This window comes from Nannospalax galili, unplaced genomic scaffold (assembly GCF_000622305.1).
Source record: "Nannospalax galili isolate Female #2095 unplaced genomic scaffold, S.galili_v1.0 scaffold951, whole genome shotgun sequence".
Taxonomy (NCBI): Eukaryota; Metazoa; Chordata; class Mammalia; order Rodentia; family Spalacidae; genus Nannospalax; species Nannospalax galili.
In genome coordinates, this window is record NW_008329324.1 from 374892 (window position 1) to 391252 (window position 16361).

The following is a 16361-nucleotide window of genomic DNA, read 5'->3' on the forward strand; positions in this document are numbered from 1 at the left end:
GTGGTTAACAAAAATGTGGTATATTTACACAATGGAGTTTTACTCAGCAGTAAAGAAAGATGAAATAATGAAACTTGCAATTAAATGTGTGGATCTAGAAAGTTTTGTACTAAGTGAAGTAACACAGACTCAGAAAAACAGAAGATGTATTTTCTCCTTCATATGTGGATCTTAGCACGAAATCCTTTTACATTCCATGTCCTTTTAATAAGATGATACTGTACAGCAGTCTCTTCTACATGAAATAACTACCATCATCACAACTTCAGCTGAGCCTGATCACTAAACATAGTCACAATTGTCATTGTGCTTGTTGACAGTTGTGCTCATTTAAAGGAGGGCCAAGCAGGGTCATTGGACCCTCACCGGAGTATCCAAACATTCTTCCCAGCCAACTCCTGGCAGCAGTGGCAGTAATAAACAGCAGCAATGACCAAGATTAAGGATTGAGACCTTCGTGGTGAGAAGGAAGAGCTGCTGAAAGAGCTGGACAGTCTGAAGGTGGAGCTATCCCAGCTGGACATCCTAAAGTGACAGGCAATAAGATGTTCAAGCTCTCCAAGATTCAAGCTATGCTCAAATTCATTGCTGGTAACCCCACCTTCAGTAACCAGACTCAGAAAGAGAACCTCAAAAAATTCCGCAGAGGCAAGAAATACAAGGCCGTGGACTTGGGGTTCAAGAAGAGGAGAGCCATGTGTGTGAGGCTCAGCAAGCGTGAGAAGCTGAAAACCAAGAAGTGGCAGTGGAAGGAATAGCTGGACCCACTGCACAAGTCCACGGTCAAGGCCTGATGTCACTGCAACAATAAAACACAAAGCTGAATGGAAAGAAAGGGAGGGAGGGAGGGCTGGCTTCCTGCCTCAGTCTCCTGACTAGCTGGGATTGAATACACAGAACATGGGCTCAAAGTATTCTTGGGATCCAGGACTGTTATCAGGAGGACTATTGAGTTCAAGGTCAGCCTGGGTTACAAAGGGAGACCCAGTATAATAATAAAATAAAATAAAATAACTTAACAGTGATAGATTAATTGTAGGTGATGATAATGGAAATGGGAGACAAGCTGTAAGACTGTAAATCAACCTAGGCAATTTGTCAGAAAAACTTTCTGATGCTATTTCTTATCTACACTTCCCTAGAGCATCCTGTACAGTAGCTCTCACAACTCAGGGTTCCATGTAGAACAGTGTCTGACTCAGAACAGATACTTAATGCCCTTTAAGCAAATAAATAAATATATCACATATAGAAAGCAAAAATAATAAATATCACTTTTATAAAAAAGAAAAATAATAATAACATACACATAATCTTAAAATTTCTAAGGTCGTAGTTTAGTCAACTGGTTTAAGGATCTAAATATATAGCTTAGTCAAGGTTTATCTGAGAACATTTGTTTTTTTTTTACCCAAGCTTTATCTACATAGCACATGGTAATTAACAGTACTAGACTGGTGGAACTAACATTATTGGCTGTTTAACAGCCATACTTTGAAGCCTATACTAATCTGGTCAGAGGGACTTAAAGGACAGTTTTCTCCCATTGCCCTCCAAGGTTGACTAAGTTCCAAAGGACTATGGAACATTTCTCAAAATGTCCTGTAACTGTGGTGAGTGACCTGTACTCTTGTTCAGGGAGGCCATGGAGACCCCACCAAATGGACTTGAACCAGTGTCCCATCTACAAAGAGGAGGGTCAACCCAGAGGAATATTTCCTCCAGGCGTCCAAGTGAAGCCAGCCATGGTTGAGCAGGAGGGTTGACTTACCTTCACATAGATGGAACTGGTAAAAGAAAGGAGCCAGGGGCTCCTCCCAAGCCCATGTGACCCCTGAAGAACAGATCCTCAAACGATCTTAAGTGTAAAAATAAATTGGTTTATCTGGACTAACTGTATCGTCTTAAAGACCCAAAAGGAAAGTATAACCAAAGAGTAAAGTCATCAGTATATTTCTTTATGAGTTCAAGGGATTACACTTCCCAGACATTAGGCTTAAGTCCATATAAAAAGTTAGACAATTATTTCTCATTGATGATTTTGTTCCTAATCAGAAAGTGCTGCTTAGATGAAAGACTTCAAATCTTGATCTGCAGTACTGCAGTATCCACCTGTAGCTAAGGGAGACAACCTGCTATTGTTCTAAAATGATGGATAAATTTGTTTTCTCCTCCTATCTAGAAGCCTTTGAGATGGAACTGACACTGATTCTAACCACTCCAGTAGCTATGAAAGTGCCTGAAAAAAAATCCTGAATCCATCACCCTCAAGTCCAGCCTTGGCAGACAAAAGAAAAATAAGGGGGAATCCAATAGAGGGATGCTTTTGGAAGCTCTCGTCAAAAAATTTCAATGGATTCTCATATGAACATTTGAAATTTGCCCTGTTCTGACATTTTTCTAGCTCCCTGTCTAGAACTTGTAATGCTAATGACTCTTGCCTTTACTTCTCCTTCACATCTCCTGTTCACCAGTCAAGGACTTTCTTTTCCCCCTACAGATAAGAGTTATGCAATTTGGGAGTCTTTTAGACAGACCCACTGAAGGGGTACTCCAATTGCCTCATTCTGCGTCCCTGTTCAGCATGGAAGAATCCAGAGCGGTCTGCGTCCCGATTCCCTATCTGCAAGCTGGGTAACCTCTTCAGAGGGTGATGTGATAAGAATAGGAGGTAGGAATTGGCTAGGAAGTAAGGGTGAAAAGATCCCAAAGAAAAGTAGCCAGCTTCTTGATTGAAAGTCAAAATGTCCTAGGGCCTCTTAGCAACAGTCTCTGTTCCAAAGGCCAAAAATGTCAAAAGTATTTGGGAGCTTTTATCTAATCCTTAAAAGATTTTAGGATTACCTCTTCAGAGGGGAGAATGTTAGAGTAGCAAAAAGCCCCATAAAAAAAGAAGAAAAAGTACATGAAGCTATCAGCAAAAAGTGATGGGGAGTTGGAAGGGAGGGCGTAGGCATGGATTTGCTCAAAACACCTTATATACATGTATGGACTTCTCAATAAATTTTTTTAAAAAATTGTGTGCCACCATGCCTGGCTGATCTTAATTTTATATGCAAGGAAGGAGGGCTCAGAGAGGTTGAGAAACTTCATTAGGGCTCTGCTGTGGAGGATCTGCAGGGACAGGAACTCAAGAGCTCTTGCTCCAAGGCTCCTGACAAATATTTCTTACCTGTGATATTTGCCCTCTTAGTTACTGACCACTGTGGCAATGGTCAAAGTCAGAAGTGAGGGACTCATGGCCAGCTTCTTTGTCCTGCTTTCCCCCATTCCCCTGAGCCACTGATCCATCTCTGTGCCTACAGTGTGCTCTGGATACAGGCTGAGAGAGCAGGGAGGAATCCAGGGGAGGATGTACTAGTAGAGCCTGGCCTCTGTCAGAACTCTAAACACCTGGGAAAGGCTAGCAGTTTGGTTTCCTTGGCAACCTGCCCACCCTGTCCCTGCAGCTGCAGCCCCTCACAGTCCCTATGGCGGGGGTATGGGTGCCCTGAGCTAGCCTTGTGCCCACGTCAGCCCCTGCTGGGTCCTAGGGCCAGAGTAGGTGGGAGGGAGTTCAGGCCTGAGGCATGCTGTTCACTCTGAGTTGGAGCTTTGCTGGATATGGTTCCCATGGGGACAGCTGCCTGCACGTGCTGCTCATAGTCAGACACCCAAATCCAAACAACTTTGCAACTCCAGCAGCTCATCGCAGCCCTAGGAAGAAAGAATGAGTTTGGGGGTACTTCAGCCCTCCTACCCCAACCCCAACTAAAGGTGAATTTCAGCACTTGGGGCTATATGACTTTCTGTTTCACAGATGAGACATTCTGCCTGTGCAGGGCCCTAATGACATTAAGATGACTGAGGCATGATCTCCACCCACATGAGTTACTTTTGTTGTTGTTATGACAAAAGCATCCTAAGGAAGGAAAGATTTATTTTGGCTCTTGGTTTGAGGATACGGTCCATCACTGTGGGAAAGTCATGGTCCAGGAGTGTGAGGCAGCTGGTCACGTTGCATCTGCAGTCAAGAGCAGGGGGAGATGAATGCTGGTGCTCAGCTAGTTTTCTCCATTTTTCTTATTTATTCAGTCTGAGACTCTAGCCCTTGGGGTGGTACTACCCCGTGGAAGGCTTGAAGTCTTCCCACCTCAGGTAACTCAATCTAGAAACTCCTTCATAGGCATGCCCAAGGCTTGACTCCTAGGTGAGCCTAGATCCTGTCAAGTTGACAATATTAGCTATTACACTACCCTTAAGAAGGGTTGAGGAAGACACCATGCTGATGATGATTACAATGCAGCATGGTCCAGCAGCAGTGCAGTTCAGATCTGGAGACATGAGGACTCCCTCGACTCTGGGAAAGTTTCAGAGATGAAGGGAACATTCAGGCAGGGGTGAGAGGCTCTTGCATAGATATAAACTATGAAAGCATGCTGTATAAATCTCAAAGTTTGGGATGGAGTAGCCAGGGAGGAGGAGGGAGTGTGCTTGTGGGATGGGCAAGGCCTCCTGCCCTGAGCCACCCTCTGTGGACCTCTGAAGAGCTGGGGTCACATTCCACAAGAGAAGAGAGGTCAGTGGAATGTGGTGGCACACAGAGGTAATCTCAGCCCTCAGGAGACTTAGACATGAAGATTACGAGGATTTGAGGTCAGCTAGGACTACACAGAGATTCTGTCTCAAAACAAAAGTAAAACAAACAATAACAAAGAGGTCAGATATGTGGAAAGGAAGCTGTGTGACCGGATTTGTGATTTTAAAAGGTCACCTAGATGCTCTGAGAGGGACGCAATAAAGCAGAGGGGATGAGGCCAGAAGGACATCATAGCGACTACAGAAATCCAGGCAAGGATGTGGAGGAGGGTGACCAGTCTCAGAGATTTCTGTTACTGTGGGCTGTGGCCTGGGGCATTGATTCTGAATGTTTATTGGAAATAGCAGGAATGGAAGTCAATGGGATATCTGGTTGATAGATGTCCTACCCACCTGCTATGGAAGGTTGGTGTTTGGGAAGATGCTCAGAGATGAGGACAGGCTGTGGATGTTCACTAAGGGATGCCCTCAGGCTAGCCCCTGTGGAAAAGAGCAGTAGTGCCAAGAATTGGTGAGGTAGGCCTTGAGAAGCCTGGCTAAACCCATAGGTAGTTCCAGAGCTAAGAGGCCTATCAGAGTTAGCCTGTGTTGGGTGAGATGACCGGGAGGGGTCACTGAATACGGAGCACCCCTGGACCAGCATGATCCCAAGGTGGCGGCTGCCTAGCCAAGATGGTCCCTATAAAGCTGACGTCTCTAGTGTACCTCCAGGACTCTCAGAGCTGGCCCGAGTTTTCCATTGAATAGAATCAAATCATGAACTCTACAAGTACCTGCTTTGCCCTGCTTGCAGTGGGACCCTCAGGAGCTCCCACAGATAGAAACCGAGTAGATTTGGATGAGGTGGTCTAGATCCCAGCATCTTAAATGGTTGGTTATGACCTCATATACGGTTGCACTACTGAATGTGGGGGGCGTCGTCACAGAAAGCATGGCAATATCAACAGGTTTCTGAAAGCATAGCCAACAAAATTCAAGTCAAAATCAAGTCATGCACCCAAGGTATTTCTGGCTGTGCTTGCCTGTGTTGCATCATGAGACTTCACTGCAGTATTGGCTGTGAACACACAATACATGCATCCTGCAATGCACATTATGTTGTGTGCCATCACACCACAAAGTACCAACAAATGCTGCTTAAAATGTATCAACTCAGATTCAAATCTATCACAGGTTCTGAACTGCAGTGTTTCTACTGTATGTATGAAATTTTCTGTTATTAAACATAATAGTTGAATTATGGAAAAGATTTTTCATATTTTCCTACCATCATTTCTCAACATATGAGTATCAAATTGGTATGTCTTTGGGCTATACTGTGTTAGGATGCTTGCTTTTAAAAATTATTGAGTTGTTGACTAGAGTTTCATAAAAAATATTCAATGAATTCTGGCTTTGGGTTGTACAGAATTTCCAGCAATTTATGAATAGCCCTACACATATTTCTGCCATTTCATTCTATGTATTTATGCAGAGTACTATTCTCAACATTGGTGATTATAAAATGAAAATATCAGTCAACTCTGAAAAACACTGAAGATGCTCCATGTCTCGCAGTATCAGATGTTCAGCCAAGATTTAATTCTTTACAGGAATGTAAGCAAGAACATTCACCTCATTAGTATGCAAATTTCTTTTGTCTTTAATAAGTGGTAAAATTATATGGATGCCACAGAATTGTTTTAAAATAAATTTATGATTTGTTATCAATAAATATTTGATTTTTAAACCTATTTTATATATCTATACTCAGAACTGTGTAAAAATTTCTTGAACAAAAAGATTGTAAATGGAAAAAGAGTAAGAAGCCCTGTTCCAGATGTGCTCTCAGGTTTGGAGATAAGCTTGTATGCCACTAACATCAAGAACTAGTAATAATAGCAAAATTTGCAATGCATTGAGTGCCCAGTACAAGGGCACAAACTCCAGTCCTTTGCAGCACCTCATTGTATACCAGGAGATCGGTGCACCTGTTAGGCTGTTAGATGGAAAAACAGGGTCAGAGATGTGGGGTCTACTCAGGTCCATGGTGTATGGTGACCGAAGTGGGATCTGATGTCCCATGTCTGACTCCTGGGGCTCTATCCTCACAGAGCATCCACAGCTGTGCTAGTAACTGGCTTCTGAAATGGCCCCAGACTTGCAAAAAGATTTGGAGGATGAATGGAGCTAGGGAGATGGCTCAGTTGTTAAAGTTTTGCTTGCCCTAGAACCTAAGGAAAAAAGCCAGGCATGGTGGCCCATCCCAGAACTGGGGAGGTAGAGATGGTGGATCTCTGGGGCTTATGGTCAGCAAGTCTAACCAAATTGGTGACATCCCAGGTCAGTGAGAGACCCCGACTCCAAACAAAAAGGATATCAAGTGACTGAGGAATGACAGCCCGAGTTGACCTCTGAATTTCACACGCATGACACTCCTGTACATGCACACATGTACATATACATTCACATGCACATATACCTACATGAACACATAAAAGACTTGAGGAATAAATATGTGATTTGTAATGTGAGTATGGGTCACTCAAAGAGCCTGTAGGAGACTCACACTCAGGGTTGAGATATGCAGGACTCCTACCCCAGTGTCCACTTAAAGACCTGTGTCTAGGGTCCAACACTGTCCCAAGGGTCTCAGAAGTGATACATAAAAAAGACAGTCCTCAGCGTTGGGGAATGTAGTTCAAGTAGTAAAGTATTTGCCTAGCATGTATCAAGCCCTGAGTTCAATTGCCACTACCACATAAACTGGGCCTGGCAATGTATACTTGCCTGTAAACCCAGCATTCAGGAGGCAGAGGCAGGAGAATGAAAGTTCATCATCCCTGGCTACATAGAGAGTTTGAGGCCAGCCTATGCTACATGAGACCCTCTCTCAAAAACAAAAACAAAGACAATCTTCAGTCCTGATGTGTGCATCTATTTGGGTTCTAAGCAGAAGTCCATTGAGTGAGTGTGGGATGGGTTGAAGAACTAAGCTCTGAGGTCTGGAAGTGTAATTTACTTGGACTAATCTTCCTCCAGGGTCTACACCCCCTTTCCTTGCAAATACTGTCTGTGAAGTGAACTCTGTTTCTTTCTAACCCCTGACAGCTAGCAAGCGAGTTACCTGACCTGCCAGGCGTGTTAGGACCTCTTCTTGCCTCACAATAGCCCTGGTGGCAGGCACTGCTAGTCCCATTCTACCAAAGAGAAAGCTGAGTTCCAAGTGCATAAAGGCACTAGCCTGAGTCACACAGCTGCTGTGAGGCAGGTCTATGTGCTCAACCCTGGTGAAGAAAGATCCAGACAAGAATCTGGATCACAGTGGCTAAGATCAGAGAGGGCCACAGTCTTGTGGACTGCAGCAAGAAGCGGGGTGGGGAAGCACACAGAGCTGTAGGGGATGGGGTTGGTTGATTGAGAAGCTTCAGCAAGGGGACTTCCTGAATCAGACTCTCCCGAGGGGCATTGGGATTGGGAGAAAGGATACTGTAGAAGAGTTGGTTTGGTGGCTGTCACCAGGGTGTTGGATAATGCTTAAAGGCTGAATGACAATGAACTGAGACTCCAGAGACCTGCTCTTTCCTGTCTGAGTCTCGGGCTCCTTAGTAAAAGCAGCGGGGTACCCTCTGAGCACTTCACTAGGCTTGTGAGCTGAAAGCAGTGTTCATTAGAACCGCCTGGAGAGCTTGCTAAAGTACATTAACCCTGGGACCCACCCCAGGGATACTGGCTCAGAAGGCTTGGTGGGATGGTGTTTCAGTTTGCTTTCTGTTGTTGTGATTAAAGAAAAGTGAACAAAACCAACATGGGGAAGAAAGGGTTTATTTGACTTAAAGTTTACAATCTATCATTAAGGGAAGTCGAGGCAGAAGATCAAAGCAGGAACCAGGAGGCAGGAGCTGAAGCAGAAACCAAGAAGGAACAATGCTTACTGGCTTGCTCAACTGCCTTTCTTTTTAAAATTTTTTATTATTTTATTGAATTTTTATGATTTTCATACAGTATAGTTTGATGGTATTTAGATTTCCTCCCCTATCCACACGTCCCCCTCCTGTTCCCTACCCAATTTAATGTACTCTCATCAGCTTATAGAGTCTGATTTATGTCCCCAAATTTCCTTCAGTGTGGGTCCATCCACTGAACCCACCAAGAGTCCTAACCCTGCTTACAGCCCAGGCCCACCTGCCTAAGGTACTGCCCACAATGGGCTGGGTCCTCCTACATCAATTAGCAACCAAGAAAATGTCCCACAGATAGATTAGCTACAGGCCAATCTGATAGTGGAAATTCCTCAGTTGAGAGTCTTTCTTGCCAGATACATCTAGATTTGAGTCAAGGTGACACAAACTAACCAGCACAGTGTGTGTGTCTCTCTCTGTGTGTATCTCTGTATGTATGTGTATGTGTGTCTCCTTGTTTAAGAGGCCCCCAGTGAAACTGAAAGTCACATCAGCTTTTGCCCCACTGTATTGGGAGGTACACTAGTGGCTTCTCCTGTCCTGGTCTTCCAACTTTTCCAAGCAGGGATGCCTCTAAGACAGTGCCCGTTCACTCAGAGATGAGGGAAGACAAAGGCTCCTTCTTGCCCTGGGACTCATGATAGAGAGAGCGCTACCCCAAGTATATTCCATGTGTGCACGTGTTTGTGAATGTGTATGTGTGTATATGTATCTGTGTGTATTGTATGTATCTGTGTATATCTGTGTTTGTATGTTTGTGTTGTGTGTGCATATGTGTTGGGGGACCCTGCTGCTAAGGTTGCAGTCCACCATGTCGGGATAGCTCTAAGGAGCTCGGCGCTGTATGGAGGACTCCCTTTCTCAGTGGGGGCTTCCTGCTCTCTGCCTGACCTTATCTGGAAAGTGCCTCCAAGCACAGATGCCTGGCCTTATTTGGAACATGACCTTGGCATAGTTACCTGCAATAAAACTGCCCCAGGTTTTTTCTATATGATAATTAGGCATTGCCCTATAGCTATAGGATCCCCCTTCCACATGTAAATAAAGCATACTATGAGCACCTATCAGCTGAAGCTTTGGCTGCCATCTTCACCCTATATTTTTCCCTGACCCCCACTGAATAAATGAGCTGTCTCACTGAAACTGACTCCTGGAAGGTCTTTTCCGCCGTGCTCACTGGCCGTCCTGATCCCATTCATCGCTTCTGCTCCCTTTGTTCTCATTGGTCAGTGGTCAACAGCCCACAAGGGGAGGGAGAGACACACACATATGTATGTGTGTATCTGTAGATCTGTGAGTGTGCATGTATGTGTGTATGTGTATCTGTGTGTGTATTGTATGTATCTGTGTATATGTATGTGTTGTGAATGTGTGTAGGTATATCTGTATACTTGTGTGCATGTATGTGTGCATCTTTGTGTGTGTATATGTGTGTGTATCTTTGTGTGTGTGTGTACCTGTATGTATATGTGTGTCTGTATCTGTGTATGTGTCTGTTTCTGTGTGTAGGTCAGTGTGTGTATATGTTTCTATGCATATCTGTGTATGTATGCATGTGTATAGGTGTGTGTCTGTGTGTGAGAGTATGTGTGTGTGTAAGTCAGTGTGTGTATATGTGTATGTGTTGGTCAGTGTGTATGTCTGTGTGTGTATACCTGTGTGTATGTGTTTATCTGTGTGTGTTTATATGTCTGTGTGTGTACATGTTTGTGTGTGTATGTGTATATATGTTTGTGTGTCTCTGGGTATATATGTTTGTGTGTGCATGTATATATGTGTGTGTTTGTATATTTCTGTATGTAAGTGTATGCTTGTATATGTATGTGTGTATATGCATGTGTTTGTATGTAATGTGTATGTGTGTATATCTGTATGTGTGTGAATGTGTGTATGTGTATTATGTATGTGTTTATATCTGTGTATGTGTATGTATCTGTATGTTTGTGTGTGAATGTGTATATGTATATGTGTGTGGATGTGTATTTGTATGTGTGTGAATGTATGTGTATGTTTTGTGTTGTGTATAGGTCAGAGCACTACCTCAGATATTCCTCAGGCACTGTCCACCTTGTTTTTAAGATAGGGTCTCTTACTGGCCTGGGACTGGACAATTTGGCCAGGCTGGCTGGTTAGCAAGCCCCAGGGACCCACTTGTCTCAGTCTTCCCAGCACTGGACTTACAAACATGAACTATGAGGCCTGGATTTTTTTTTTTAATACCCAGTTCTGGGGTTGGAACTCAGGTCCTTGTGCTTACAAGGTAAATGCTTCACTAACTGAACCATCTCCCCAGAACCATCTCCCCAGAACCATCTCCCCAGTTCTGGGTATATTTGTGTGTGTGTGTGTGCACGCCAACTTCACAGATAAAATCCTAGGGCTCAGAAAGGTAATCCAGGAGGTTACAGAACTAAGAAGTGCTAGAGCCAGGGACAAACCCTGGAGCTTAGCTGAGGATAGGCTATAGCAACAGAGGAGAACTCACGTGAGACCCTTCTGGACCTTGAATGGCATTGTTTTGTGGGAATGTCATTCGCTTGGGAGGCTTGAGGTTCTGTAGGCAGCAGATTCATTGACCTCCCTTAACCTAAACTCCTAGAACAGAAAAGATGATGGGATAAAAGGTCCAGTCTGTGTAGGGGGCCATTGGAACAAAATGGGTTGACTTCTCTCACTGGGGTTCTGAGTTATCAGGACCTAGATGAACCAAGTTCAGGGAAGCATGAACAGGAAGTACTCAGAAGAAAGACCTTTAACAAAGACTAGACTGGGAGCTTGGCATCATGTTCATTTGAATACTCAAAGAGACGTGTTTTGTTTTGTATTCCAAACTCCTTCTTACAATAGCCTGAGATGGGGGGGGGGTTACTGGAAAGAAAGATACACGCATTGTGATAATTTAAAATATTCATATTCGTTTGAATGACAATTGTTTCAGAGCTATAATTGATCCCTGTTTTTATCATTTCAAAGCATGAAGGGGAAAGATCATAGAAGAAACACCTAAGAGAGCAATGCAATAGAATCCAAAGGCTGCTGTGTTCTCAGACAATAACACTTCTTTGCACAGAGCGTGGCTCAAAGGAGAATGCCTCTCTCGGTGTGGATGCTGTGCAAGCTTGAGGGAGAGGTTTTCATAAGAAGGGAAAAACATTTGGGATATCAACCCCATCAACCTTGGGAGTAGGACAACTCAAGACAGGGGCTGAAGGAAGCAGGCGTGCCGTAAAAGCTATGGCATGCCCAGGAGAGCCAGGAATAGGAATGCAACTTAATCTAAATGGACAAAGGAAATACACACTGGATGTTAATGGACATTTCAATCTAAGATGAAATCCGAGTCCAAGGAGCAAGCATTTCAATATAATATATATTTAACTGAAATGAACTACATATCTTAAATCAGAATGATGTTAGCCACTCCATGCAGTGACAATTGCTTCAGTCTTTATTTTATCCCCCTCTAATGTTTATTTGGGAAAGAATTGTTAACTCAAATATTTTATTTTTTAATTTTAAAAATTAATTTATTTTTATTTTATGTATATAAGTGTTTTGCCTGCATGCATGCAATGCCCACGGAGGTCAGAAGAGAGTGTCAGATTCCCTGGAACTGGAGTTATGGACAGTTGTTAGTTGCCATGTTGGTGCTGGGAACTGAACCTGAGTCCTCTGGAAGAGCACTTAGTGCCCTTAAACGCTGAGCCATCTCTCCAGCCCCTCAAATATCTGAATTAATGATTGACTAAATTGAATGAATAAAATAGAAATCAGCAGAAATGTTTTCAAAAATGTACTTTAAGGGGACAGAGGAGATGGCTCAGTGAGTGAGTATGTGTGCAAGCATGGAGGCCTGAGTTAGATCCCAGCACCCAAGTAAAAGCTGGGCCTGGCTGAATACATCTGTGACCCCAGTGTTGCAGAACAGACAGGAGGATGGCTGGGGCTCTCTGGCCAGTCAGCCCAGTTGAAATGATGGTGAGATCCAGGTTCAGTGAGGGACCCTGCCTCAAGGGAATAAAGTGGAGAGTTGTGTGTGCATGAGCATGTGTACCTGCAGTGCGCACACACACACACACACACACACACACACACACACACACAATGTACTTCGAATAATGCAATTAATTTCCTGTGCTTTCTAGGTTTTTCTGAAGTGAAAGATATTATTTTGATCATTGGACCAGATTAAAAATTGGCTGTGGAGGAAGAGTTGTCTTAGAAGACAGTTTCCTGAAGGGAGTTGGTGACGTGTCCACTTTTCCAGGTCAAAGATAGTGCCCCCTTGACCCAAGAATAAACCATGAGGGACAGCTGAAGGAGGAGACTGATCACAAGGCTGGAGCTGTGACCAGCTGGGACTGAGCTCCTCTGTTTAAGAAACTGTGGCAGACAGAAAGGAATGGTATTAATATTTATTGGACATCAACTATCTGCTGAGATTGTGATTTGCACATCTTACTTTAACCTCACAGCTGCCTGGGGAGGAGGATCTGGTATACACTTTACAGAGGCCAGTGATGCACGCAGATGGCTTATGTAATTGGAAGATCTGATGCCTGGCAAGTTTGGCGCCTAGGATTTGACACCTCTTATCACATTTGTTATCACACTTGAGCCACACCTTGCCAAGGAAACAACAGAATTCTCTAGTCTTGTTCTAGCCTTGCCTCTCTAACACGCCCACAGCAGCCACTCACCTGTACAATTCTATATTGACTGACAATGTACTTCTTTGTCGGGAGCTCTACTTCTTAAATCCATATTTGAATGTTATTATTTCATTTTTTACATGTTTATAACTTTTCTCTTTAGTAGATTATAAGCTAGGGCATTAGTTTTGACTATTGTATCTCTCATGGTATTTTGTAAATAATTGATACTCAGTTATTACCTATTGACTTGTTTTCCATGAGTGTGAGAAAAATAATTTGTGATACAGTTGACCTGAAATAAAATCATAGTCAGAATAATTTTAAGGTATTCAATGTATAGTTCATGGGGATTTTTTAAAATGTATCTTTATTATATTTTTATGAATGGAGTATATGTGTATGTATGTATACACATGTGTATTTGTGAGCACCATGCTACATTGCATGTGGAGGTCAAAGGACAACTTACAAGAGCCAGCTCTCTGCTTCTACCATGTAGGTCCCAGGGTTCGAACTCAGGTCGTCAGGCTTGATGGCAAGCAACTTTATAGGCCATCTTGCTGGCTTTCAAGGGACTTGTGATAATTCTTACACCCACAATGTTAGAGATTCAGGGAGGAAGACTGCTGGGTGAGTAAATGGAATGTTAATTTTCAGAAGATATGTATCATCAAAATTTCAATAAAATTTTTTCATTACTTAAGAAACTTCAGGAAGGGTGCAAGGATGGCCTCTCCCTCCAAGAGCTCATGTACACGTGACTCCAGAGCTAAGTGTTCATACCTGTGACCATAAGGACAGCATGCTGGGATGGAACCTGGGCTAGGGGGCAACTGGAGGGAAGTGCCTCTACTAAGAAACTGCTGCAATCACTGGTCAGAGATGACAGGGACACTGCAAACCACCTTACATCTTCCTCCTGTTCTTCCTGGTGCTCAACAGATGATCCACCCAAGGGGTTCCCTTGGAGCTGGGATGAAGGAAGGTTGGTCAAGGTCCATGATGGGTCCATATGGAGCACACCAGAGGGAGGGGTGGTGTTAGGGTTTGAATCTTCTGGGGTGTCCCCCAAAGTCCTTGGCCTGTGGTGCTGGTGAGAGGTGATGGAACATTTAGGAGGTGGGGCCTGATGTTAGGGAGTTAGGTCATTGGGGGTGTTGTTTTTGAAGGATATGTCAGCACTCTGGCCCTGCTTGTTGCTTCCTGGATGTCGTGAGGTGAGTGAGATTTCTCTGCCGTGATCTACTGTCAGGATGGCTTTATCCTTAGCAATGGAGTCAAGTTACTATGGACTGAAGCCATGAGTCAGAGTAAACCTTTCCTCCCTTAAGCTGCTCCTCTCGGGTGTAGTTGGGAATTAGGTGGAGATGTCAAGACCAACATGAAAGGACCAAAGGGCAAAACGACTGGAAACCCCTCCCCACCAGGGCCACATGCAAGGGACAGAGAATGTGTGAGGAAAGTGCACTATACACAACTGTGGGAGAAGGAAGGTGATATGTAAGTGACCCATAGGGGTAATGAGTCTCCTGTCCCTGGCAGGGCCTTTGAGCATCTAACCTTTCCCAGCCTTCTGGTCCACTTCCACTCCAAGCCTCTCTTAATAAACAGTCTTCATTTCTACCAATCTTTTTTGTGTCCCTGGTTGAATTCTTTGTTCCAGGGCACAAGAACCTGGAAATCCCAGCAGGTGCCCTCTGAACTCAGACCTGTACCTATAACATTGTGTCATAGTGACAGAAAGCTGACCAACACAGGCAAGAATGGCTCCCAGTTCCTTTGAGAAGAGCACCCCGTGCACTTTCAAAGGAAAGGAGCACTCATCCCCGTTTGAGCCCTGGGATCACTCATGAGCTTCAACTAAGACCTCTTCTACCATCTACCAGGAGCCACCCTGCTTGGTCAAAGCAAGAATGGCCCAACTTGTTGACTATAGCTCCCAAGATTAAGTCTAGAGGAAGACACTGGAAGAAGGCTGCTCCTGGGACCACTTCCCCATCTGATTCTGGTTCGCAAACTGCATCTTCCTTCCCAGGTCCTAGCCTGGGCTGATGGCGGGAAAAGGTGACCATCAGGGTCGGACAGCAGAGGTCACTCTCAGGAAAGATGGAGAAGACCGGTTCACTTAGGCTGGTTCTTTCCCAGGGAGGTGGATCCCAGGCAGTCTCAGGATGCCCTGTGTTCTCATTACCTGGAAGAGCACTGCATATGTGGGAAAGTGATGATTTCCCTAATTACCCCTTGAGCTCCCCTCATCTCACAGTGCCAGACCCAGCACCAGAAGAAACGCGTCAGTCCAGGAGTTTGCTGGATAGCTTTAGTGTTAACTTGACACACCTGGGTTGAGGTAACCTCAACTGGGGAATTGCCTCCATTAGACTGGCCTGTGGCCATATCTGAGGGGCATCTTGATGAGTGATGTGGGGGGGCCCAGCCCACTGTGGGTGGTGCCACCCCTGGGCAGGTGGGCCTTTGTTGCATAAGAAAGCAGGATGAGCAGGGGCCAAGGGAGCAAGTCAGTAAGCAGCATTCCTCCATGGCCTGTGCTCCAGCTCCTGCTTCCGGGTTCCTGCCCTGAGTTCCTACCTTGGGCTCCCTGATGAACTGTGACCTGGGAGATGTAAGCTGAATAAAACCTTTCCTCCCCAATGGTATTGGTCAGAGTATTTTGTCATAGCAATGAAGAACAAACTAAGACAAGGAGTGTTGCTCTCTGAAAAGCAGATGGTGAGGGGCAGACAGACCCTCAGTGGGCAGCTACAGAGAGGCAGGTAACAGTGAATCTTATCATACCCCATGAGGGCAGGTGACAGAGAAGGTAACAAGCTCCACCTTCACCTGGGTCCTCTGAGCTCCCCCAGCAGCCTCGAAGCCAACTGGTTCTCTGTCTTGGATCTGTTTGTTTGTTTGTTTGTTTGTTATTTGTTTGTTTGTGGTAGAGTCTCGTGTAGCCTAGATTGGACTCAAACTCTCTATGTAACTGAGGCTGTCCTTGAATTCCTAAGCTCCCTGCCTCCATCTCCCAAGTGATTAGGATTACAGGTATGCACTACCATGCCTGGCTCTCTCTTGCATCTTAAACAGAGTTAATGATGTACTTTGCCCAGAGAGAGGCCAGGTGAGATGCTGAGGAGGCCAGATCTGCACCTGGGAAGCTCATTCATTAGCATCTTTCCAGGACCCCGGG

At 44.5% G+C, this 16361-nt stretch overlaps 1 pseudogene; it reads left to right on the forward strand.

Annotated features, from left to right (window-relative positions):
• The first annotated feature begins 429 nt into the window (after positions 1 to 429).
• Positions 430 to 794, forward strand: LOC103736700 (annotated as a pseudogene).
• Positions 795 to 16361: the final 15567 nt, after the last annotated feature.